The sequence below is a fragment of the Staurois parvus genome, unplaced genomic scaffold, assembly GCF_062004578.1.
Source record: "Staurois parvus isolate SC_StPar_1 unplaced genomic scaffold, SC_StPar_1.0 ptg000476l, whole genome shotgun sequence".
In the NCBI taxonomy this organism is placed as follows: Eukaryota; Metazoa; Chordata; class Amphibia; order Anura; family Ranidae; genus Staurois; species Staurois parvus.
Window position 1 is genome coordinate 445,195 of NW_028318272.1, and position 27,578 is coordinate 472,772.

Below are 27,578 nucleotides of genomic sequence, written 5' to 3' on the forward strand. Positions count from 1 at the left end.
TTGATGGTATTTTAAAAGGACCCGCAGCTGTTTCTCCCACCTGAACAAAGGTTCCCAGGAGCATTGGATCACAAATTCTATGTATTGGAACAAACATATTTAGACTGGTATCTTTATATTGGTCTAATTTGAAGGTGAGAAAACATTTGTGATGGTGGTGGCACACACTTGTGAAGTGCATTGGTAAATCATGTGCAAGAGCACATATAATGGTTGAAAGGATTAAGTGGAATATAGCTGAATCCATTTTGTATACACTAATACAAGATGCTAGTTTAATATATATATATGAGATGTGTGCACACTAACAAAACTGTCTATCTCAGCTTCATGTAGAAATGAGTGTTTTTGCAAACCCTTACAAAAAAGCAGATAAGGTTTATTCTCACTTCTGAAAAGTTTTAACCACAACTTGGGTGTTAGGTCAGATTAGAGCCATGGTCTGGGCGTTGGGTCAGATTACAGCCATGGCCTGGGCGATAGAGGAGATATGGTATGATAGATAAAGCAGAAGAGTGAAAATGCAAACCTCATACAAATAATTGTTGAGTTAAGGTAAAATAATGTACATGTATTTGATTGGAAGATCTGAGGGTGTGTTTGCCTAAAGACTACAGTATAATAACCCTGATGTTATGCCAATAAAACTGAAGTGTTTGCAATCGCAACTGAGGTGACTTGAGTGCATTCACTTTCCGAGATCTCGTAGCTGTGTCCAGGTGTGACCGTTGGTATCTTGAGGGGGCCCCCACGGAACAGGAAAAAGACCACATGCCTACTTTCAGTGGTGTCAGAAAGTGGGATAATTGCCAAGGTAAGTGAGAGTTTTATTTTTTAATGCTTTCTTTACCGAGGTAATTATTCTGAACTTCAGGGAAATTTGGTGGTTGGAGTTTTAGGAGCGAGACTAAGGGATTCTCGGCTCGGGGAATAATACCAGGACACACCTGGCACAGCACTTTGTATTATTTGTAAAAAGTGTGTTATTGTTGTTTTTTTTGTCTTGTTTGTTAGTTTACTAATTTACTGCTATGGGTAATTCCTCAGGTAAGGAGGAAGGACCTCGTCATGTGCCGCCACAAAAGTTGATTAAGTTGTTTAGAAAAACTAGAAAGCTGAGGGGAAAGAACACATCTACCTTAAATGAAACTTGTAAAGAATATGTAGCAAGGGTATCCCCTTATGATATTTATTATGTTAATCCCTGGGTGGATAATTTAGTGGGATGGTCAAAAAGACTGGGTGGAGCTAGTTTTCCTTGTGAAGGGGGAAATGACACTATGTGTATGGATATGATTAGAGGAATGTGTTTGCATGAACAGCCTCAGGTAGGTATCTGGGGGACTGGAAATCCAGATTGGGACAAGAATTATATGTATGAAGGGGGTAAGAATTGGTTGAAGTATGCACCAGGCTATAAGACTCTAATTGTAGCAAATGATTTCACACCACCACCGCCATACAAACACAGCGAGGCACGTCCTGCCCCTACAGCTCCACATGCAGCCCCATTATACCCAGCACTCCCACAGGTAAAACAAGTAGATGAAGATGAAGAGGTTCTTATTGCTGCTTCCCAGATATATACAGGGGAGTCAGAAGAATCTAGCTCAGATGGGGAAACTGGGAGTGTTAGTCAAAGGGATACTGAGAGGGGTAAAGGGAAAGTAAAGAGGAAGACAAAGAAGGTAGAAAAGAGTGATAGAATTCTTAGGTCAGCAGAAAGTAACAAGGGGGAAGTTAAAGATGAGACAGCTGAGCTAGATATGATGAATTCACATAATGCACAACTCAAGTAAAACCTGGTAAGGTGGTGGGTGGAGCCTGACGATGGCGGCGGCGGAGAGCTCGAGCTAGGAGCTCTCGCACGAGCCCTCTCTGACCGACCCCCCCTCTATTCGGTCTTAATTCCCCCCAGCGGTATGGAGCCCTAGTTGGCAAAGAAATACCTCGGCCTGGGGGGCTTTCTTCAATGGGCAGCGGTGCGCGGATGAAGCCGGAGAGTAGTGGAGAGAGACTGGGACGCTGAGCCTGGTTGCCGGGAGACGAGGAGGCGCGACCGGGGCACGTGACCAGCCGCGGTGCATCCCTGGGAAGCAGGGACGCCGGCCGGCCTAAGGCGGACAGGGGGAAGGAGAGGCGTGGGAAATTGGAAGCCGGCTGTCTCCCCGATGTGATAGGGAGACGCTCACTGCTGCCTATACCCCCCTACCTATCTGGATGTCCGCACCTGGACCTGGTGGAGCCAGGAATACCAGGATTCCCATCCTGCCTCCTTGGGTCGAACCCTAAGGAGGAAAAGAAGAAGAGAGGAAAAAGGAAAGGAAAAGAAGAGGGAAAGAAAAATAACACATCATCGGAAACCCTGAGAAATCCCCCCTCCCAGGATTGAGCAGTAGCGATGGCCCCCCGTACAAGCATGGAGCTACCGTCTTGAGAAGGGAAGGGTGAGTGAGAACTACTGGAGACTTATTGTGTTGCTGTGTTGTGGATCCCAGAGTGACATAGGAGACCAGGAGGTGAAAGGGGAGGGGAGGATTTCCAGGGGTAAGAAGAGAAGAAGAGAGGAGGCTCAGGTGTCCTAGGAAAATAAAACATAAAAAATTGCAAGTTTGTCTGGTACAGAAATTATAAAGGAGAGGTACAATCCCATCTTGAAGATATAGAAGGAAAAAAAAAAAAAAAAAAAAAAAAATTTTAATAACAGAAATTTCACAGAGGATATGAAGAATAAGGGTCCCAAGGCAGCAGGGCCCAAAGGGTCTCAAACAGGAACAATAAAGAAATTTACATCATATGGAAATATTACGCCAGAAAGGGCCCAGGGCACAAGCACAAAAGGGGAAATGGACATTAGTTCAGGTAATAGTCCGAGGTTATCATTGGGCATGAATAGCAGCTGCAGCCAACAAATAGAGGACGGTTCGGGAAAAAGAAAATCAGATGGGGAACTACAAGCACCAAACAAGAAGGAGATGATAGAAATGTTTCAGAACCTGGAAAAAATGATAAAACATGAAATGACAGCTATTCGCAATGACCTAGGGCACCTGCTTTCAAGAATAGAAGAAACAGAGGAGAAAGTTAAAATTCAAGCTCAAAACTTCGATAACTTAAGGAAAAAAATAAACCAACTGGAAAACATTCAGAAAAAATTGATCTATAGGATGGAAGCCCAAGAAAATAAAGAAAGAAGGTGTAACCTTAGGGTACGAGGAATTCCAGAGACTGCAAAAGGCGAAACACTATATGAACTAGTGAAAAAAATCTTTAACTCCATAAGAGATAGACCTGAAACAGACGGGATCAAGTTAGACGGAGTGTTTAGAATAGGAAAGCTCAAACAGGCTAATGAGAAGGAAAGACCGAGAGACATAATTGTACAGTTCCAAAAATTTGGGGTCAAAGATGAGATTTGGAAGAAGACCAAAGGAAGATCATTAATTAAGTATAGAGATTTGACTATCCAAATTTATGCAGACTTAACAGCAGAGACCCTATGGAGAAGGAGATCCCTGAGACCCCTGTTGGAGCAAATGAGGAAACAGAATGTGCAGTATAGATGGGGTATCTCAGCATCTCTGATTGGCTGGAAAAACGGGGTCACAGCCTACTTGAGATTTCCGGAGGAACTAAGGGTCTTTTGCGAGAGACTGGATTTGCAAAGAATTGAGATGGCGGGGTGGGAAGAAGAAGAAGAAGATAAAGGAGATACAGATGTTACGAGGAAAGAGGACTGGCAGCGGGTCGGGGGGAGGGGGAGGGAGATTTTGGGGTTGGGGAGGGAAGGGAGGGAGAATTAAGTAGAAATTATGTGTTTTTTTTTTTTTTTTTTTTTCTCTCTCTCCTGCTTCCGTCTCTCGCCCCTGATCTCTCCCCTCCGGATGTTGAGGTCCCTCAGAACATTCTGGTGAAGGGAGGGAAGTTAAGATTCTTCTTGAGCCTGGACGTTAGAGAGAAGAGATCTGGGGGGGTCGGAGGAGAGGAGAGCCGTCCATGGGCGGAGCTTACGCCCTAAGTCTTAAATCAAAGGTGGAAATAGATCCACAAATGATTTGTAGGCAGTTTATAAGCCTAAAAACGGGTAGGGGAAAAAAAAGAGAGGGGGGGAGGGAGGGGGAGTGGGAGATGGGGGTCGGGTGGGAGGATGAGGGGGGAGGGGAGGTGGGGTTAAAATGTTGCACGATAGAAGGGCCTAATAGAAAGAGGTTTATTAGAAGAAAGATAGACAGATTTAAGAAGGATGGAAGAAATACAGGTTATAACATATAATGTGAATGGGTTGAACTGTCCTGGGAAAAGATTTAAGTTGTTTAAAGAGCTACACCACAGGGCATCGTCAGTTGTATTTTTACAGGAAACACATTTTGAGATAGAGTCAAATGTGAAATTAAAATCAAAATATTATCCAACATGGTATTATGCTGACTCCCCAATTAAAAGAGCAAAAGGGGTGGCAATAGGGTTGGCAAAGAACATGAGATTCGAGCTGGAGGATAGAAGAACTGATCCGGAGGGGAGATTCCTATTTTTGAAAGGTAAATTACAGGGAATCGAGTGTACTTTAGCCAATATATATTGCCCCAACAAAAAGCCGGAGATCTACTTGAAGGGGCTGTTGAAAAAACTGATGGACTTTAAAAAAGGGCATTTGATAGTAGCAGGAGACTTAAATCTCTGCATGGATCCCCAAAAGGATGCAACCTCCCCTGTGCGGAGAGAGGGGGGTGGGTCTCTGAGAGCTTTGAAGAAGGCGATCCACGAGTACCAGCTGGTGGACACTTGGAGAATAATGCATATGAGAGACAGAGACTACACCTTCTTCTCTAAGGCACATGAGATATATTCGAGGTTGGATTATATTTTGATAAATCATCAACTCATAGAGCTATTGGTTAAAATAGAAATAGAGATGAGTACGTTCTCGGATCATGCCCCTGTCACAATGAAAATAGGATGGGGAAGACGGTGGACGGGAGGTTTAGGATGGAGGTTAAATGAGGCCCTTCTTTTGGATGAGGACATAGCTCAGAAGATTGGGGAAGAGATCAAGCTATATTTTAAGGAGAATGAGACAGAGGAAGTATCAACAGCCACAGTTTGGGAAAGTCACAAGGCATATATAAGAGGTATCCTGATTGCGATGGGAGCAAGGAAGAAAAGAGAAAGAAGAGAGAGGGTTAGTGGGCTCCTAAAAGAAATCCTGGATCTAGAGCAGATACAAAAGAAGAAAATAACAAGAGAAATAAGACAGAAGTTAATGGATAAAAAAGATGAATTAGAGAGATTGATGGACGAAGAGAGGAGAAGAGTATATAACAAAGTACTAAATGAAAGATATAGATGGGGCGACAGACCAGGAAAATATTTAATGAGAGCTCTGAATAAAAAGAAAAATAGAAACTATATAGAAAGGATAAAAAATTCTAAAGGAGAATTGGTTTATTCAACCAAAGGGATTATTAAAGTATTCACGGAATACTATAGAAAACTGTATAATATTAGCCCCCATGGCCCTTTAAAGGAAAATGTAAAGGATATTAATGAAAAAAGGATGATATATTTAAAAAATGCAGGATTACCAAAGTTAAGTGAAATACAATTGAATGCCCTGGATGCGGAAATTTCCCAGGATGAAATAAAAGTAGCATTAAAAAGTACAGGGGGTGGAAAAAGTCCAGGCCCGGATGGGTATACAGTTAAGTACTATAAAAAATACAGTGAAATATTGTTACCTAAGCTGAAGAAGTATATGAATGAACTGGGAGGAGGGATGGAGGGTAGAGGAGAATCTCTTCAGGCCCATGTTGTACTCATTCAAAAGGAGGGAAAAGACCCTTCCCAGTGTTCTAGTTATAGACCAATTTCACTATTGAACATCGATACTAAGTTGTACGCAAAGGTCCTAGCAAATAGGCTGAAAGATCTAATGCCTGAATGGATTCACGGAGATCAGGTGGGCTTTGTCCCAGGGAGAGAGGGTAGAGACAATGGGTTGAGAACTCTGATGCTCATTCAGAAAAGTAGAAAAGGGAAGGCCCCGGTGGTACTACTGTCGATTGATGCCGAGAAGGCGTTCGATAGAGTGGACTGGGCCTTCATGATGGACAACTTAGAAGTGTTGGGGATTGGAGAGAGAATGCGGGAGTGGATAGGTAAACTATATAGAGAGCCCACCGCAATTATCACGGTAAATGGGGAGAGGTCGGAATCCATTGGAATGTCCAATGGAACAAGACAGGGCTGCCCACTGTCCCCCTTGCTGTTTGTTCTGTCATTGGAACCCCTCCTGTCTACGATAAGAAATAGTGGAGCGGTAAAGGGAATCCAGATAGGAAATATAGAACATAAAGTTGCGGCCTTCGCGGACGACCTATTGTTTTATGTAGACAACCCTCGAATAACATTACCTAATATAATAAAGATCTTGAAGGAATATGGCGATTTATCAAATTTAAAAATTAATCCAACAAAAACAGAGATCTTGAACATTAATGTACCAAAGAGTGAAAAGGAAAAGCTACAAAAAGAGTTCCCCTTTACATGGAGAGAAAAAGATTTAAAATACCTAGGAATAAAACTGGCTATCTCATATAAACAGCTGTATAGATTAAATTATATTTCTTTATTAAATGAGACCAAGGAAGAACTAAAAATATTAGAAGGAGGAAACCCATCATGGATAGGACGTATAAACCTAGTTAAAATGGTAATCATACCTAAAATACTGTATAGATTCCAAATGGTCCCAATTAAACTCCCAGAGGCCTTTTTTAAGATAATGAAAAAAATGTTAATAAGATATATTTGGAGGAATAAAAAACCAAGAATAGCATACGAAATATTGAGTAGAACTAAAGAGAAAGGGGGAATGGGATTACCTGATGTCAAGAGATACTATAAAGCAGTAATTTTAGCAAGAATTTATGATTGGACATTCAACCACAAGGGGAAGAGTTGGGTACAAATTGAAAACGAATTGAGTGGGATTAGTCTGAGTAAGATGATATGGGTCCCAGCACATTTTAGAAGAATTAAAGAAAGCACAAGTATTTACACCTTAAATGTCTTAAGGGAATGGGATAATTTACACAAAAATAGGAAATGGGAATTCAATTCTATATTAATGCCTCTCGTAAATTCCGATTATTTCCCCCCAGGAAAGGATGAGATATCAGGTAGATGGTTTAAAAGGGAAGATATCCAACTGAGAGATGTATTGGATGAGGGGGAATTGAGACCATTTAAAGAATTAAAAGAGAAGAAGGGAGAAAGTTTTATTGGAATAGACGAGTGGAAATATCATCAGTTAAAATGTTTTATTGGAAAACTACCAAAACCCCTGAGATTAAAAAAGGATTGGAATAGGTTTGAAAGGTTGTTAGAAACACGTAGAGATGGGAAACACGGTATTGCTAAAGTTTATAGAATACTCACAGAATTAGACACAGACACAAAGTTAATTTTTATAACGAAATGGGAAAGAGATATGGAGGTGGTGTTGGATGAGGACCAACAGAACAAGATGTATAGATTGATACACGAGAATGTTTGTATGAGAGACGTGGAGATTAATTATAAATGTTTGACACGATGGCATATTACACCGAGTATTGAGCACAAGATGAGGAGGGAGAATTCTAAAATGTGTTGGAGAGGTTGCGGGGAGGAGGGCACGGTGTTTCACATATGGTGGCAATGTCCGAAAATTCAGGCTTTCTGGAAGACAATAGTGAACTCAATAGAAATAATAACTGGAAATGACATAGGGCTGGACCCAACGATGTGTCTTCTACATAATGCTGGGATCTCAGTAAATAAATATAAAGAATCAGGCATATGGTACTATCTAAACGCTGCAAAGGGGTTGATACCCAAGTTCTGGCAAAAAACAGAGGTGCCGAAGGAGGAGGATTGGATCAACAGAGTAAATCAGATAAGTAGAATGGAAAGATCTTACTATATGCAGGAAGATAGGATGGGAATATACTATACAAGATGGGAAAAATGGGAAAACTCAGGAATGAAAGAGAAGTATAGAAAACTATAAATTAAGATACTATTGTGCCTCGAGAGAGTATAGAACGTGCTAAGTGGAGGGAGGGGGAAGGGGGGCGGGAAAGGGCAGGGAGGGGAGGGAAAGAAAAGATTTATTAGAAGGGGTAAGGTAGAAATGTATGGGATATTTATATGTATTGTTACCTCTTCTTTTGGAATTTTTTGTAATAATATGAAAAACTAATAAATATTTAAAAAAAAAAAAAAAAAAAAAAAAAAGATATGATGAATTCAGCCTTTCCATTCATGATGATTGGGGAGCAGCTGATTTTAAAGGCAATAGATCCCAAGGAGCTGGATGCTATAGTACAGGGATGCCCTAATCCAAGGAAATCCCCGGGTGGGGCGGTATCCTGGCTAAAAAGGACATGTGTAGGAAGGAACTATACAATGGAAGATTGCAGGTTGATAATTGAGAAAGTATTGGGAGATATTACAGGAGAGTTTGAATGGGAAAATTGTAAAATTTTTAATAATGAAGATGGAGCTGGTTACAAAAAGTGGGACCCATCACAGGGAGTAGATCAGTATTCTTTACGTACTAGAGCACAATGGGATGCTGCATGGGAGGAGGTGACATGTGAATTGTTTAGGCTATACAAACAAAGGAAATCATTTGCTCCAATAGTAGCATGTCGACAAAATGTCACGTAGACTGCTACTGACTTTATTAAAAGGTTTAAGAAAGTCTGGTTGGAGGAAGGGGGAATGGATCTGATTGGTAGAGAGTGTGGATCACTTTTTATCCAATCTTGGATGAATGGGGCACTACCATATGTTAGTTTAGCATGTAGACAATTGTATGATGGTTGGGAAGATAAATCTGCACTAGATTTTGAAAAATGGATTCTTAGTAAAGATGCAGCAGGAATTTTTGAGAAGGGAACAAAGAAGCCCCAAGTACAGGCACTGGCACATAGGGATGACTGGGAGGACAGACCCAGGGAGCGGCGTCAGTACCAGCGCCGGCCCTTTAAACGGGTCTTACGATGTTACAATTGTGGGGAGGAGGGGCATTTCCGTCGGGAGTGTACTGCTCCAGGAGTACAGTTTCAGAGAAGGGAGCCCACGGATGAGGAGAGACAGTTTGATGAGGTGAGAAGGGAACAGGCAGCCGCCAATAGGCGAGGTCAACAACAGTATCCTCAGGGACAACGCCCCAGGTACAATGTGGACTGGACTAATAAAAATAAATAGGGAGGCCAGGGTCCGCTCGAGCATGCTTCTTCAACAGTGCCTTTGTTTCCATCTTTTAGTTGTTCCGATTCATTTTCGGAAAATCCCATGATTACACTTACAGTGGGTGAAGTCCCCTGCACTTTTTTAGTAGATACAGGGGCTACTGCCTCAACATTAAATAAGGAATTTTTAAAACAATGGCATTGTAAGTATGGGACCCCCCTGGATATTTACTCGAGTAACACTCGATCAATAGGGATCGAGGGAAAGGAAACCCCCACTTGCATTACACCTCCCCTCCCGGTACAAGCAAAAGATGGACAGGTCTGGTATCATAAATTTCATGTGCTCCCGCATTGTCCTGTGTCCCTATTGGGCCGAGATTTGTTAGCTGACCTTAAAGTCGTGATGTCTATCACGGAGGAAGGTATGCTATTGGACACACCTTTCTTAATCTGTCCAGCTATGGATCATGATTTAAATAAGCTCCCTGAAAACCTATGGACTAAGAACACAATGGATGCAGGCCTCATTGACTGCACACCGTATAAAGCCACCCTTAAAACCAGGAACCCTGTTTATCATAAACAATACCCACTGTCCAAAGAAAAAATAGACGGACTTAAACCTATTGTGGAGGATTTTAAAAGGAGGGGAATACTGAAGCTGGTAGTATCCCCCTACAATACTCCCATTAATCCGGTAAAAAAGCCCAATGGTGAGTGGAGAATAGTACAAGATCTCAGGGCGATTAACGATCTGGTCATTCCTATTGCCCCTGTAGTCCCAGATATAACAACTTTGGTAAATGCTATACCTGCCAACGCCACACATTTACCCGGAGACACAGGTATTGTTTACTTTTTGTCAAAAACAATGCCCATCCCGGTCCAGGGCATGCCGGGGTGTCTCCAAGCTTTGTCTGTGTGTGCCTTGGCTGTGGAAATGGCATCTATCATAGTTTTGGGAAACCCATTGCTGCAAAAACTGCAGGGCAACTGCATAATCGAGCAGATCTATCTATGGTAATGTTGTCCACTCCATCCCTACTGTCAAATGAGCTTTTAGGTACACTGCAGGCACAAGCCTCTGAGAGTGAAGTTGATTTTTGGGCTAGCAGAGGTTTGACACAAGACAAACATGGTCTTATGTCAAAAGAGGGGATTGTAGGACTTCCACAGGCAGCTGCTGTATTATTCATTCAAAATTTTCATGGTGTAGGTCATAAGGGAAAACAGTTAGTGGAGAAAGAAATGCGCAAACAGTTTTGTGTATGGTTTCTCCATGATTTGGTGGAGGAAACATTGGGAAGGTGCCTTACTTGTTTACAAAACAACCCTGGGCATGGCCAGCATGAGAAACATGAACATTTAACACCCCCTGAGGCACCATTCACACATCTACAGATAGATTTTACACATCTCCCTAAATCAAAAGAAGGAGATAAGTTGTTGGTGGTAGTAGACAGATTTTCAGGTTGGCCAGAAGCTTTCCCATGTAGGAATGAAACAGCAGAGACAGTGGTCAAGGTTTTGTGTAAGGAAATCATCCCTAGATGGGGTTGTCCTTTGTTCATAGAAAGCGATCAGGGACCAGCTTTTACTGCAGCAGTGACTCAGGGAGTCTCAAAGGCTTTGAGTATTCAATGGAAGCTCCATATTCCTTATCACCCTCAGAGTTCTGGAGTAGTGGAAAGAATGAATAGAACACTTAAGGATAAATTAGTGAAAGCCACAGGAGGGACTCTGAAGAATTGGCCAGCTGTGTTACCTGCTATACTAGCTGAAATAAGGATGACACCTCATAAACGGAGTAAGTTGTCTCCCTTTGAGATACTAATGGGCAGACCATTCCCTACCCCTTGGACTAGACAGCAACCCCCTCTGTGGCAGAAAGGAGATTTAGAGGTGATACAGGCAGAATATGTAAAAGCATTGTGTGAAAAGCTGAATAGGGAATATTGTGATGTTGCCGCCTCCTTTCCATTACCTGCAGATCAACCAACCCACCCCTTCGAGGTAGGTGATCAAGTGGTGATCCGAAGACTGGATCCAAGGGTGAGACCCCGGTTTGGAGAACCTACAGTGATCGTGGCCATTACACGTACAGCTGTTCTTACTGAAGGATCAGGCACCTGGATCCATGCATCAAGAGTCAAAAGGATTTCCCAAGATGAGAGACACAAGCAAGCTGATCAACCAACAGAAGAAGGAGCCAAGAACTTTGCTACCCAACCTATTGGATCCCCATGAGGACTGGATGAACTTGATTATTATCTTATCAATAGTGACTATTATCATCGTCCCACTCTGGTTTCTATTGGAGAATTCATATGATAGAAAGGGGCCAGTGGTTCAAAAACCCTCTGGGAGTTCAGGATGGGTGGGGGATCGTACCTTATCACAACCAAATGAGAATAAGTCATGTACTACATTAATATGGAATAGCCCATCTGAATCACATATGGTAAAAGGAGCTAACCAAACATATACCCATCTGATACCTTTTAAAGGTCAATGTAAAATAGACATTAGTACTACACATAACTTTACATGTTGCATTATGGATGAGTGTAGTCAGGCACTAACTTGTAAATGGAATGAAGGTTTTCTGTTATATGTTCAGAAGGGAAGCAAAGTGGTTGCTAATTTTGGGTGTACCATGCCTGTAAAAAGACAAAAGAGGTCTACAACTGAAAATATGTCATTACTGAAGTTTAAATATAAGTATGCTAAATTCTCAGGGTTTAAAAGTTGTTGGGTTTGTAGCATGCTCCACCCTGAAACTATGAGCATACCCATATATGCAGTACCCCTAAATGTCACAAGTATGTTGGAGGGTAACCTGAGTATTATATTAACTAATGTTACCACCCAACCTAAATTTGAGGTATTGGGGGTTGTTATGAAACCCAAATGGTGTTTTCATCTGGGTAAGGGGTCGAGAGAAGGGGAAGAGTTTTGCAGTAAATCTGAATTAAATATTACTGGGAAGGAACCTACAGGTGGTCATTTTATACAAATAAATACAACTGAGGGAGAATGGGAGAATTATATTAAAAAAATAATTGACCAAAAAGATCACCCGAAACATTACGGATTAGGACGAGGTTTTATTAATTTAGCCCTAGTGGGTTACCCTGACTCCAATGTAAGCAAAGGATGGAAAAGCCAATCAGTAGCTTTTACTCAGGGAGTCCAGGTGTGCTGTGGGAAAGTTTGTTACCCATGGATTCCCAGGGATCAGGAGGGTTGGTGCTATTTGGCCACTTTGGTACCAGTGATGGATGTTATAGGAGGAAAACATAGTGATGCCCTATTGGCCAGTAATCATCCCTGGTATCCTCTGAAACATAGATATAAGAGAGATTTGTTCAAGGTAGAAGACCAGGCTTGGTCATGGTTTCCTACATGGACTGGATGGGGAATAGAGTTAATGAGGAGACTTAATAACTACTCACTTATTATGGATCAAATAATAAATGAAACACAAGCTGAAATAAGTCTTATTAACGTAGAATTACGGGCCTTAAGAAAACAAGTGCTTATTAATGAGATGAAGGTAGAACAAATTGGTGCAGCACTGACTGGGCTTTGTGAATCCACCACTGATTATAAGTGCTGTACCTGGGTACACAATACAACCGCTGAAATACCAGATTACTATGAAATGATTAATAAGCATAGGGTAAAGGTGGAGGATCTCCAAGCTGAAGCTAGAGCTATAGCTGAGGATGGGTGGAATCCCTTTAAGGGCATAGGAGATGGTTCTTGGTTTAGGAACATATTCAGCAGCTTTAGAAAATTGATCTCCCTCATGATTATGTTTTTCTTATTGATTTTTATGGGATATCTGTTATACCGAATGATCATGTGTATCAAAATGAGAATTAATGAGAAGGAAAGGGAGGAAATGTTTTTGCTTCAACAATATGAGGAAATGCATGGGATTGAGACGATAGGGAGAGTAAGTCAATGAAAAGTGTTATCACTATGTGATAAAAGAGGGGACTGAAAGGATTAAGTGGAATATAGCTGAATCCATTTTGTATACACTAATACAAGATGCTAGTTTAATATATATATATGAGATGTGTGCACACTAACAAAACTGTCTATCTCAGCTTCATGTAGAAATGAGTGTTTTTGCAAACCCTTACAAAAAAGCAGATAAGGTTTACTCTCACTTCTGAAAAGTTTTAACCACAACTTGGGTGTTAGGTCAGATTAGAGCCATGGTCTGGGCGTTGGGTCAGATTACAGCCATGGCCTGGGCGATAGAGCAGATATGGTATGATAGATAAAGCAGAAGAGTGAAAATGCAAACCTCATACAAATAATTGTTGAGTTAAGGTAAAATAATGTACATGTATTTGATTGGAAAGTCTGAGGGTGTGTTTGCCTAAAGACTACAGTATAATAACCCTGATGTTATGCCAATAAAACTGAAGTGTTTGCAATCGCAACTGAGGTGACTTGAGTGCATTCACTTTCCGAGATCTCGTAGCTGTGTCCAGGTGTGACCGTTGGTATCTTGAGGGGGCCCCCACGGAACAGGAAAAAGACCACCTACCTACTTTCAATGGTAAAGAGATTATCTGAGCATTGGCACATCAACAATTTATGAGGATCACCATTCATAGATATTAGGTTTTTTGGACTTATTTTGGAGGTTTACACTTATTTACTATACAGTCACTGTTTTATGAGTCAATGTAAAGCACCTGGGCTGGATGGCATACACTCACAGGTCCTTAAGGAATTGAGCTCTGTAATTTCAAAGCCATTGTTTCTAATTTTTAGGGACTCTTTAATGACTAGCATAGTACCACTGAATTGACATAAGGTCAATGTAATGCCAATATTTAAAAAGGGGTCAAAATATTTACCAAGTAATTATAGACCTGTTAGTTTAACTTCTATAGTTGGGAAGATACTGGAGAGTTTAATAAAAGACCACATAGATGAGTTCTTGCTGTAAAAAATATTTTAAGCAACAGACAGCAGGGATTCATGAAAGACAGCAGTTGTCAAACAAATCTGATTTCTTTTTATGATGGGGTGAACAAAACCTTGGACAGAGGGGTGGCGGTGGACGTGGTATACTTGGATTTTGCAAAAGCGTTTGACACAGTTCCCCACACATGGCTAATGTGTTATGTAAAGTCTACGGGCTTGGAAAATCCATATGTAAATGGATGGAGAATTAGCTAAAAGATCGTACTCAAAGAGTAGTGGTTAATGATTCATACTCTGAATGGTCTGGGGTCATCAGTGGTGTACCCCAAGGTTCAGTGTTGGGACTCTTACTTTTTAATAAATTTATAAACAATATAAGGTCTGAGATTATTAATACCATTTCAGTCTTTGCAGATGACACCAAGCCGTGCAGTGGAATAACGTCCTTATAGGATGTTTTCAACTTACAAACCAACCTCAATGCACTGTTTAATTGGGCAACTATGTGGCAAGTGAGGTTTAATGTTGATAAATATAAGGTTATGCATTTGGGGGCTAAGAATATGCATGCATCATACATACTGGGGGGGGGGGTACAACTGGTGGAGTCAATGGTGGAGAAGGATATGGGGGTTCTGGTAGATCACAAGCTTAATAATGGCATTCTATGCCAAGCTGCAGTTTCTAAAGCAAGCAAAATACTCTCTTGTATTAAAAGAGGTATAGACTCCAGAGAGAGATATCATATTACCCCTGTACAAATCATTAGTAACACCTCATCTGGAATATGCAGTTCAGTTTTAGGGGCACATGCGCAGCTGGGAACATTGATGGCCGCATCCCTGTGAGCTCCGTACATCCCCCGACCTAAGAGACTCACCCACGGTGCACCCCTGCTCCATATTTGTCCCTGGGTGAGTCACAGTAGCAGGGCACCCAGCGCGCCAGACCTCAGTTCTATAATGGGGAAGATAGGGTGCTGGAAGCCCCCCTCCCCTCCGCCACGTGAGCCGCGGCCGTCACCGCTGCAGCGCTTTCTTCACAGGCCGCAATCCTCGGCCTCAATTTCAACAGGGATCCCACAGACCAGCTCCGATGGGCCCCCAGTGGCGGCAGGAGGTACTACACCTGCTGCCTCCACAATGCAGTTCAGTTTTGGACACCAGTTCACAAAAAGAACATTGGGGTACTGTAGAAAGAACAGAGAAGGGCAACTAAACTGATAAGAGGGAAGGAGGAGATCAGCTATGAGGAAAGATTAGAGGAACTGAATTTATTCTGTTGAGAAGAGGAGATTAAGGGGGGATATGATCAACATGTATAAATACATCAGTGGTCATCACAGAGGACAAGGGGGCACACTTTACGTCTGGAGGAAAAGAAAGTTAATCTCCAAACACGGAAAGGTTTCTTCACAGTGGAGAGCTGTGAAAATGTGGAATAGACTCCCTCAAGAGTTGGTTCTGGCCAGCTCAGTGGATTGCTTCAAAAAAGGCCTGGATTGTTGTTTAGATACAGAGAATATAACTGGATACTAACATTTATAGGTGAAGTTGATCCAGGGAATATCCGATTACCTCTCGGGGGATCAGGAAGGAATTTTTTTTTCCCAGCAGGAGCAAATTGGATAGTGCTTTGCTGGGTTTTTTTTTGCCTTCCTCTGGATCAACTGTGGGTATAGGATAATAACTTTTTTTTTTAAATGGTTGAACTGGATGGACTTTTGTCTTTTTTCATCCAGACTAACTATATGTTTGGTTTGCTAAATTTGTAAAAAGATTATATAGGAATAATGGAGATGTGTTAGCAGCTCAGATCTATTTATACACCTTTGTTCATTTATTGGATGTTGGAAAACATTTTTGATGCTTGCAGCAGCTTTGTTATTTTTTTTAGTTTATATTTTATTTGTAGTTTCCTGTAGTTTCCAAAAAAAGAAAAAACAATCCCCTGTAAGGCAATGGCATAATGTGCTAGTATACATAGCATACTAGCGCATTATGAAATACTTACCTTAGAATGAAGCCTTCCAGCGGTGCATTGCTACCGTTGATAGTGTTTCAATCTTCACTCAGTCTGCCTACAAGGTTCGCAGGCTTGAATGGCTGAGCTGTGATGAAGTCACTCTTGTGCATGCGCTCGGGAGGATCGTCGCGGTTATGCTGTTCTTTCAGGATGCATGCACCGGGGACATCAACAGCTGCTAAAAGAGCAAATATCTCCTAAACATTTTACCTACAGGTACACTTTATTATAAGCTTACTCGTAGGTTAAAATCACAAAGTGCACTTTACTGCTACTTTAACCACTAGCATACAGGGCACTTATACCCCCTTCCTGCCCAGGCCAATTTCCAGCTTTCAGCGCTGTCACACTTTGAACGACAATTGTGCGGTCATGCAACACTGTACCCATATGACATTTTTTACATTTTTTTGAGACAGATAGAGCTTTCTTTTGGTGGTATTTAATCACCTCTGGGATTTTTATTTTTTCTTAAACAAACCAAAAACCACTGAAAATTTTGAAAAAAAAAACATTTTTTCTTAGTTTTTGTTATACAATTTTGTAAATAAGTGATTTTTCTCCTTCACTGATGTGCGCTAATGAGGCTGAAGTGATGGGCACTGATAGGCTGCACTGATGGACACTGATAGGTGGCACTGATGGACACTGATGAGGAGGCACTGGTAGGTTGCACTGATGGGCATTGACAGGCATCACTGATACATGACACTGATAGGTGGCACTGATAGGCGGCACTAACTGGCACTGATAGGCGGCACTGACTGGCACTGATAGGCGACACTGACTGGCACTGATAGGCGACACTGACTGGCAGCACTGATATGTTACACTGACTGGCACTGATGGGTGACATTGAAAGGCAGCTCAAACAGGCACTGATATGTGGCATTGATGTACACTGGTATGCACTGATATATGGCATTGATGTGGCACTGATGGGCACTGGCACGTGGCACTGATGAGCACTGACTGCTCGAACTGATGGACACTGACAGGTGGCACTTCTGGGGCCACACTGATTATCAGGGCACACTGATAATGGCACTTCATTTTTCCCCATTTCACAAAAAGGCACAATTTAAAATTTGTAAATATTTGTTATTTATTAACTAAATACAGTTTTAACTTTTATATTTAGCAGGAATTTTGTAAATTTTGCCATGTACTGTATGTATCCAATAATAATGATTTCAGTGTATTTTTAGTTAAAAGTTTGTTTTGAAAAACATTTGAGCAAATATCACGGCACCTAAAAAAATCAGTAGTACCTTCCTTTTATTCTACTGGTCCTATGCTTTCAGAAAATATATGGTTTTGGGGGGGAATTACACAAACTCTGAAAGCTGTAAAAGAAAAACACTATGGAAAATTTTCAAAAATGGCCTGGCTACCTGAGTTTAAAAGTAGAGTGCAGGGCCTGGCAGCTAAAGGGTTAAAGGATATTGCACACGGACATTTACCATATAGCAAAGCAGTGCCAATTAGCAGGCATACATGGCATGGAGATAGAACATATGGATATTGCATGCAGACATTTCCCCGTCTGCAACTTCCCCACAGTATATAGGGTACGCTCTGATGTGAATGTATAATAAATATGTAAATTGCTGTGTATATTGATGGTGCTATGTAAGTACCTGTAGTAAATAATATACTGTATATATACAGTATATATGTCATTAGGCACACACATGCTTGCACTGCATTAGCAACATTGAAGCAACATAGCTCAGAAGCAACATGCAGCTGGCAATATAGATTGTTTTATTGTTACACATATCATTTATTTCTTTTACGTTCATTTTTGCACAAAAGGATTTGTACAGGAATTGCTTATAGTGGTTTAATATTTAACAAACAGTCTGTTTAACTAGATGAACTGGATTTCCTTTCTTTCATGAAACTGGTTTGATGGACTTAGTAAACACCTAATAACCTAAGCAAAATATCCAAACTCCCTAAGCTCCCTTTGACTTCAGTGTGATTCAGATTCGGCACCTAAACTTCAGAAATGTTTGCCAAACCCATCTTGAACTCAAACAAGGTACATTCTCCTCATCCCTAGACATGTTCCACTTTGCCCCATCAATAGGCAAAATCTAATACTTTTCTCCACAGATGTTAAAAAAGCATTTGACTGTCAACTGAGATTTAATGGAAGTCCTAGGCATCCTATGCTCACACAGATCCTATTTATTCCAACACATCCACAAGGATCAAACCCATTCAATATTCGCAAAGGAACCCAACAAGGGTGCCCACTGCTTCTTTTAACAATTTTGCTGCCAGGTCCATATGGCATACGGACCTACAGCACTGCTTCTAGTTGGCCAGGTCTGTATGCCATACGGACCTACATTCCTCTTCTGCTATAAGCTCATGTTCACTTCAGTGCCTATGAAGTTTTCATCAGACGCTGCTGAACAAACCGATAGCTCTGATCAGTAGCTGACAAGCTAGAGAGCTATTTATCTAAAGTCTGACTGTGCTGTGTCACCCGCCGTGCCACCTGCCTTTGCTGTAATCTAAATTGCCCCCCACCCTCCTGTAAATATCCCTTTCCCTGGACTTCCCCTTCACTACTCTGATTCTCCCCCAGCACTTACCCCAGCCCTCACAAACCCTGATCCTTCTGTGGCTGCCCTGCACTGCATCTGTCTCTGCCCTCTTGCAGACTTTGTGTCGACCAATCAAAATAGATCCCCCTTGCTGCTCCAAGCCCCTTCAGTGTCCCCCACCTCCCTGATCGCTGGGCGCTCCCTCCCTGAAGCTGCTAGCCGGCTTTCCCTTCTCCTTGTCTCACCAGCTGCAGCCGCTGACAGATTGCTGTTTACCAGCCCCCTTCCAATCCTAAGAATGGGGGGGGGGCTGGTAACCATGCCCACTTCCTATCCTGAAGGAATACAGCAAGTGACCACTATAGATTGCACCTGTATTCTTTCATCACTGGCACATAGTAAACTGTATTTACTATGTGTCAGTTTGTGAATGAAATATAGTAAATGCTATTTACTATGTTTCATTTTATAAATGAATTAAAAGTCTATACAGACTCATATCTCATTCATCTTCAGTGCAGCTCAGGCTGCAGAAAAAGGGACTGTGCATCCTTGAGTGGGTAAACACAGCCCTCCATGAGCATACACTTTAGCACATCCCATTGAATGAGGTCTTAGTAGGAATTTAGCAGGAATTTTGTAAGTTATGTTGTAGTTTTGTGTGCAAATAAGGATTTTAGTGGGTTTTTTTTAGCGGAAATTGTAATTTGATAAACATTTGAGCAACTATTGCGGTGCCTAAAAAAATCAGCATCACCTTCTTTAGTCTAGAGGGGGTATAATACCAACGGGTTAAAACTTTAAGGGCCATCTCATGAACTGAGAGAGACCTAGAACCCCTCCGTATATTATCCACATGGAGTCCTCTTCTGAAAATGTAATACTGCAATCAGCCTCCCATTTCTGTCTATATAAGGGGGGTGAGGAAAAGATGGCATTCAAAAAGGAGCTATATAAATCTGAAATAAGACCCCTACACCAGAGTCACGACTGATACGTTCAAAATAAGTGATTGGGGACAAAGGTGTCAGTCCAAAATGAGAACTAAAAAAAGTGTCTTATTTGCCGATATCGATAATATTCCAGTAGCAGAATATTAAAAAGCATCCGTAACATATCGAAGGAAATATAAGTCCCACCCCTCTGAAATTTGTTAATCTAATAAGAGCTTAATCATACTGTGGAGATGAAAATGCTGTGACAAAATTTGGATGACCGAAAAATATTGAACCCAGTGGAATAGGAGAGGTAAGACCCAATTTAAATTTATAACGGGACCAGAGTGTCAAAGAGTGAATGACAATCGTATTATAGTTCCACAACGAGCGAGGGGAAATATTTGTCCTTAATAAACCCGGTAAATAAAACAGGTGTATAGACAGATTCAAATCTGACCCAGGGAATCCGGGAGTTAATAGTCGCCCAATGCGCCAGTTGAGAAAATTGGGCAGATAGGTAACAAAGCCAAAAATTGGGAAGGCCTAAGCCCCCTATGCGTTGTGATTTATGTAGAAGAGATGAGGTAAAACGTGGGCGTCTATTATGCCAGATAAAGTTATTAATCGCTCATTGAAAACGATCGAGAAATGTTTTGGAGACCGATATTGGGAGCGCTTGAAATAAAGGTGTTTAGTTAAAACATGCATTTTCACAGCCGTAACTTTACCCAAAAATGAGATAGGGTACCTATGCCAAATCTTAAGCAAGGTATACAGACGAGACACACATGGTGGGTAATTGGCTACAAACAGCCCAGAGTCCTTGGGCGTAAGATAAATATCCAGGTATAGGATCCGGTCCATGGCCCAACTGAATGGGAAAAAACCATGGAGGGTCTCCTCTAAGTGCTCAGCAACATTAATAGGCATGATGACAGATTTAGTAAAATGACAGTGAGACCTGATATGGATGCAAAATCATTCAACAATGTGCATAAATTAGGCAATTATACTAATGGTTAGTAAGAAAGAGCATGACATCATCAGCGTACATACATAACTTGAATTGTGAGACCAAAAGTGAGTACCCCGAGATATCAGGGTGCGACCTTATAGCAATAGCCAAGGGTTCCAAAACAAAACGCGAACAGTAAGGGCGAGAGTGGGCAACCCTGTCAGGGGCCTCTGTCCAAAGTAAAAAAATCATAATTACACCCAGGGAGTCTGATCCTTGTTTGGGGGGAATTGTATAGGGCCCGTACACTCAAAAGAAATTAAATAGCTGAAGCCCAAGTTCTGCAACAGTGAAGACAAATAGGGCCAGAGGACACTATCAAAGGCCTTATTAATGTCTAGACTCAATAACAACAACTCCTTATAATGCAGGTTTGCATCTTGTATCACATTTAAAGTGAGAAGTACAGTTGCAAGAAAAAGTATGTGAACCCCTTGGGATTACGTGGAGTTTTGCATGAATTGGGCATAAAATGTGCTCTGAACGTCATCTAAGTCACAACAATAGAAGAACACAGTCTGCTGAACATAATACTACACAAACATTAGATGTTGCCATGGTTTAATTGCACATAACATGTAAACATTCACAGTGCAGGGAGGAAAAAGTATGTGAACCTTTGGACTTAATAACTGGTTGACCCTCCTTTGGCAGCAATAACCTCAACCAAACCTTTCCTGTAGTTGCAGATCAGACCTGCACAACGATCTGGAGTAATTTTGGACCACTCCTCTTCACAAAACTGTTTCAGTGTAGCAATATTCTTGGGATGTCTGGTGTGAATCGCTCTCTTAAGGTCATGCCACAGCTTTTTAATCGGGTTGAGGTCAGGACTCTGACTGGGCCACTCCAGAAGGTGTATTAAGTGCTGTTGCAGCCATTGTTTTGTTGAATTACTTGTATGCTTTGGGTCATTGTCCTGTTGCATCACCCATCCTCTGCGGAGCTTCAGTTGGCGGACAGATGGTCGTACGTTTTCCTGCAAAATGTCTTGATAAACTCTGGAATTCATTTTCCCATCAATGACAACAATCCGTCCAGGCCCTGAGGCAGCAAAGCAGCCCCAAACCATGATGCTCCCTCCGCCATGTTTTACAATGGGGATGAGGTTTTGATGTTGGTGTGCTGTGCCTTTTTTTCTCCACACATAGTGTTGTGTGTTTTTTCCAAACAACTCAATCTTGGTTTCATCTGTCCACAGTATATTTTGCCAGTAGTGCTGTGGAATATCCAGGTGCTCTTTTGCAAACTTCAAACGTGCTGCAATATTCTTTTTGGACAGCAATGGCTTCCTCCGTGGTGTCCTCCCATGTATTCCATTCTTGTTTAATGTTTTCCTTATTGTAGATGTGTCAACATAAATGTTAGCATGTGCCAGAGATTTCTGTAGGTCTTTAGCTGGCACTCTGGGATTCTTCTTTACCTCATGCAGCATTCTGCGCTGTGCTCTTGCAGTCATTTTTACAGGACGACCACGCCTAGGGAGAGTAGCAACAGTGCTAAACATTCTCCATTTGTAGACAGTCTGTCTTACCGTGGACGCATTGAACATCAAGGCTTTTGGAGATACTTTTGTAACCCTTTCCAGCTTCATGCAAGTCAACAATTCTTGATGGTAGGTCTTCTGAGAGCTCTTTTCTGCAAGGCATGGTTCACATCAGACAGTGCTTCTTGAAACCAGTAAACCCAAAACAGGTGTGTGTTTTTTAAGGGCAGGACAGCTGTCAGCAACACATCCAATATCATCACACTGATTGGAGTCAAGGTTGGCTCACTCCTGGCTCCAATTAGCTCTGGGAGAAGTCATTAAGCTAGGGCCTCACATACTTTTTCCTCCCTGCACTGTGAATGTTTACATGTTATGTGCAATTAAACCATGGCAACATCTAATGTTTGTGTAGTATTATGTTCAGCAGACTGTGTTCTTCTATTGTTGTGACTTAGATGACGTTCAGAGCACATTTTATGCCCAATTCATGCAAAACTCCATGTAATCCCAAGGCGTTCACATACTTTTTCTTGCAACTGTATATTATCTGTGATAAGCCTATCAGGAATTAATCTCGATTGGTCAGGTGAGACTAAGGAGGAGATAATAGGGGTCAATCTACCTGCCAAGATCCAGCTAAATATCTTTAAATCATTATTCATAACAGAAATGGGTCTATAGTTTTGTGATAAAAGGTGATCTTTTAAAGGTTTAGGCAACAGGGACATGTTAGACAAAAGCATCTCATCGGGAAACCTGCTACCCTGTAAAACTTCATTGAACATAGACACCAAAAGAAGGGACTAATAGAGGGGCAAAATGCTTGTAATAACTGGTTGAGAACCCATCGGGACCCAGTGCTGTGGAGCTTTTCAGTGTGCTAATCACTCATGTAATTTCCTCCAGCATGCAAGGAGCATTAAGGGATGATATCTAAGAGGGTGTAAGAGCAGGGAGAGGCAAGGAATCAAGTCACAAAACTTCTAGGGGAGGGGAATTCGCTTGTGGAGAAACCAATAAGGAGGAGTAAAACTCTTTGAAAAGTGCCAAAACTTTTTGGGGCAAAGAGGAAACATTACCATACTTGTTACGTAGTTTGTATAGATGTGGGGGGTGTATCGAGTGGTTAAGTTTCCATGCGAACATAGTCGACGCTGAATTGCTGTGTAATAAAAAAGAATCCTTAGACCAACGTAAAGCCTTTTCAGTTTTTTGGGATAGTAGGGTATTCAATTCTAAACACTTTTGTAATATCAGGCCCCTATTCAGGAGGGACGGGTTACCTATATGAGTTCTATAATGCATTTCCAATTCCCTAGTGAGCCTCTTAATATGTTTCCAGTGGTCTTTATTGCTGGCTGCGACTATAGAAATAAGGCGGCCTCGAAGAACTACCTTGTGGGCCACCCACAACGTAGCCAGGGAGGTATCAGGAGTATTATTCAGCTGAAAATATTCCTGGGTGGAAGTACATAGCTATTTCTTGACGGGAGCTAGCATCTGTAAGCATAGAGTTGTTCAATCGCCAAGAGTAGGGAGTAGAGGCTAGGCCTATAAAGGCAATATACAACGCCACAATATTATGATCAGACCATGAACACATGCGTATTCCCGCTTTCGTGGAGTTGGCTAAAAGGAACAATATATGTAATCCAACCTAGCATAAGAGTCATGCAGATGGGAATAAAATGTATAATCCCTAGCTCCCACATTATGCACCCTCCAGGAGTCGACAAGCAGAAATGATTCTAATCTTTTAGTAAGATATTTAGGGAAGGTCCGGGAAGAAAGTGAGGAAGAAGTTCTATCCAGTAAAGGGTTGGCTACCAAGTTAAAGTCGCCGCCTACCAATAAATGAGGGGACATGAACTTATCAAGAACCTCAAAAAATTCGCTGGAGCAGAATTTGGAGCATAAACATTGGCTACTGTAAGTTCACGTCCCAAAAGGGTGCCCTTGATAATAATGAACCTGCTCTCAGGGTCTCGATATACCTGTTTTACCTCCAAGGGAAACAAGTTATGAAGGAAGGTCGCTACCCCCCTGCTTTTGGTGGAGTGTATGGTGTAAAATACTTGCTTATATGATCTGTAGAAAAAAGTAGGATATTTGGCATCTGCGAAATGGGTGTGTTGTAGAATAATCTTCGTCCCTAGTTTGCTGTATTGGAGGAAGGCTGTTTTGCGCTTATTTGGTGAATTAAAACCCTGAACATTATGTAGGATACAGTGATTCACCATGTTTAAATAAAAGAAAAAGAGCATTGGACAACATTATCATATTAATAAGATCTGTATCAAACAAATTTGGTCTAAAAGATAGAGTATCCAGTGAGCAACCTGAAGGGTGAAGTCTGACTTTATCATTTTATGAACTATCCATACCACAAAAGTGTGGCAAGGAGATCCACAAAATTGTGATGTACCAACATAAAAAAAACAGAATATAAAGCAGCAGAAACAAGGCCCAAAAGGCTCCATATAGTTAAAGAGATCAAAACAAACCATGGATCAGGTAGGTGAAATAACTCACAGGAAAAAACAGAGCACCATAATTTTAAAGAGCAGACAGGGCCCAAACCCCATCGCCACAAGACACAGAAAGCAGAGTGGTCACTTCACAACAGGGCAGTGACACCTCTGACCATGCCTGGCAATCGAGTTGGGTAGCACAGCAACTGTATTCACAGATTCAACCTGCAGACCAAAAATGAAGGGTCTAATAACCCACATAAAACATGTTGCACGACAAGGTATCTAGGAGGTTAACCCAAGATTAGCAGACACAGCTTTTAATAAAGCGTCACTGGAATGTCCCAATAAGTAATCAAAATGGGGGATCGCAAACTGAAGCACGAATCCTCATCATCCTGCCTCATTTCTGACTCTTCTCCTGTCACGCCATGATGATTACAAGATAGACATTGAGATGTTCTTGCCCCTCAAGAGGAGTAGTAGCCGTATATGTGCTTCCATTATGTGGAATAATCAACTTAAAGGAAAACCCCCAATTGTAGCGAAATCGAGCTGATGATAAAGCAGATGTGATCTCCCGCATTTTCCGGCATTTCTCCAACGTGGCCTGAAAAACATCTGGGAAAATTTGCAGAGCTGAGCCCTCCAAGGACATCACAGGGGTGTTGCGAGCAGCCCTAGGAATGTCCTCTCTAATCAGGAAATTTTTCATACACAGAATAATATACTAGGAGGTTTATCAACAGGGGGCTTTGGACGCAGCTCTCTATGTATACGGCCACATGTAAACGCCTTAGAGTCCTGGTCAGGAAGAAGAGTCTTGAACAACTTAGTTACAGCATGTGAAAGATCCGTTACAGCCTCAGGGACCCCACGGATATGCAGCTTATTCCTACGATTATGGTTATCGAGATCCTCTACCTGCACCTGTACCTGTGCAAAGGCAGCCTGTAAGAGGTTGTGATCCCTGGAAAGCTCGCCATAGGCCAGGCTGAGCTCATCATGCTTTGTTTCCAAGCAATCTGTTCTGGACCCAAGTGCGACTATTTCCTGAGAAAGAACATTGGTGCTTTTATGTAGTTCTGACTGGAATTTAGCAGCCAATTTAGTATACATAGTCTCCAGATAAAATTCTAAGTCCCCCTTTGTAAGCTGCTGCGAATACTCACTATCCTGTGCAAATGGATGGGCTGCTGTATCCTTTGTAAAACGGGATGCGAATGCTCCGTCAGCGCCATCTTGTGACATGCTGCAGAGTTCCTGTGTCCTTAGTAGGTAATTTGTAAGGGATTTCTGAACTGTCCCCTTACTCTTTTTTTTGGTTGATGGCATGCAGGATGGTCTCCTGGAGCTGATCAGCTGATCATAATGTAAAACGAGGGAGAGAATAGCCCCAGGGAGCCAGTAAAGACCGAAGCAGGGATGGAGCTCCTGCTACATGCGGTTGTCCTCCGTGGCGCCACGCATGCGCCCCCCAGAGCTCAATTCTTCAAGGACTCGTGGGTGTAATATTGGATTGGACTGATACAACTTAATATTTTGCACTTTTGTGCACTGATACTGTATGATTTTAAAGCTTATGTTTTCACATTTTGAGGAGTTAGCGCATTACATTTTTGTGTAATTAATTTGAGTGAGAGTACACTTGATCAATGAGTGCAGCAATCTCCTCCTTCCTTTATTGCATTTGGGGTGTAGCAGCGCACAAGCCTTTACTATTTATATACACTAATTTGGGTTATTTTTTACTAAATAAAAGTAGCAGAATACATTTGGCCTAAATTTCATTTATTTAGCAACAAATAAAAAAAGCAGTTGTGATAAAATACCACCAAAAGAAAGTTCTGTTTCTATGAACAAAATAATAAAAATTCAGTTTGGTTACAGTGTTGCATGATCACACAATTGTCATTCAAAGTGTGACAGCGATGCGAGCTGAAAATTGGCCTGGGCAGGAAGGGCTGAAAGGGCCCCATATTTAAGTGGTTAAGCTTTGGTGCAAGCAGGCTAAACCAGGATCTCACACTTTGGTCCTGCTCCCAAATGGCTCACATTAACAGACATGATAAAGGACCCTATACAGTATATACCTCTTTAAGATTTTGGAGGATTCTGCAACTCTGCCATTTTCTAACTTCTCTTCCTCATTCAGGGTTTCATTCACACCCCCTAACTTTCATTGAGACAGTGTGCACTAAACAGGACTCATCATACATAGTGTTCGGTTCATGGTCGAATGCAAGTCTATGGAACTCGAACTTTTAAATTCAAAAGTGCCCATTTTCCAGGTTTATATGCAAGTTACTGGCCATAAAAGTGGTATGGGGACTCGGATACAGCCCTGAGGGACATGAAACAGTAAAAAAAATTTTTTCAAAACGCACAGTTTTTAAAAAGGGCAGTCATTTTTCATTGCCTTAAGTAAAAAAAAGAAAAGAAAAATTAATTTAAATATCATGCCTGGGGCCCCCCCCTAAACTACCTGCAAGTTTGCATATCTGTACAATGTATAGAACCTGCTGCAGTAGGTCTGACATTTAAAAAAAAAAGAGTACATTTTTATAAAAAAAAAATAAGGGGGCGTGTCCAAGATGGCGACCGGAGCAGCCGCATAACCGAGAGCTCTGCTGCCTCTCTGCTTTTATCCGCAGACATCCTGGGGGTAGCCAGCTCCCACATACACTGGAGGCCCCACTAACTTGACCTGCTGCCTGGAGTAGGGGGTCGAGCTGGCTGCTGCCTGGAATGGGGAGTTGAGCTGGTCTGATCCACCTCCGGAATGCCGGAAATCTGCGGCCTACTGCAGCCTCCATGTGGCCTGGACCCAACCTGTAGTCTATCCTGGGTGCCACTGTCCTGCTTCCCAGAGCCCGGAGTGGTA

The 27,578-nt window shown here is 41.8% G+C and overlaps 1 long non-coding RNA gene across 1 annotated transcript; it reads left to right on the plus strand.

Annotated features, from left to right (window-relative positions):
* The first annotated feature begins 251 nt into the window (after positions 1–251).
* LOC149452346 (uncharacterized) lies at positions 252–13,702 on the plus strand. The gene is made up of 2 exons (XR_016314883.1): positions 252–814; positions 11,233–13,702. It is a non-coding gene; the product is annotated as an uncharacterized LOC149452346 (long non-coding RNA).
* The last annotated feature ends 13,876 nt before the right edge of the window (positions 13,703–27,578 follow it).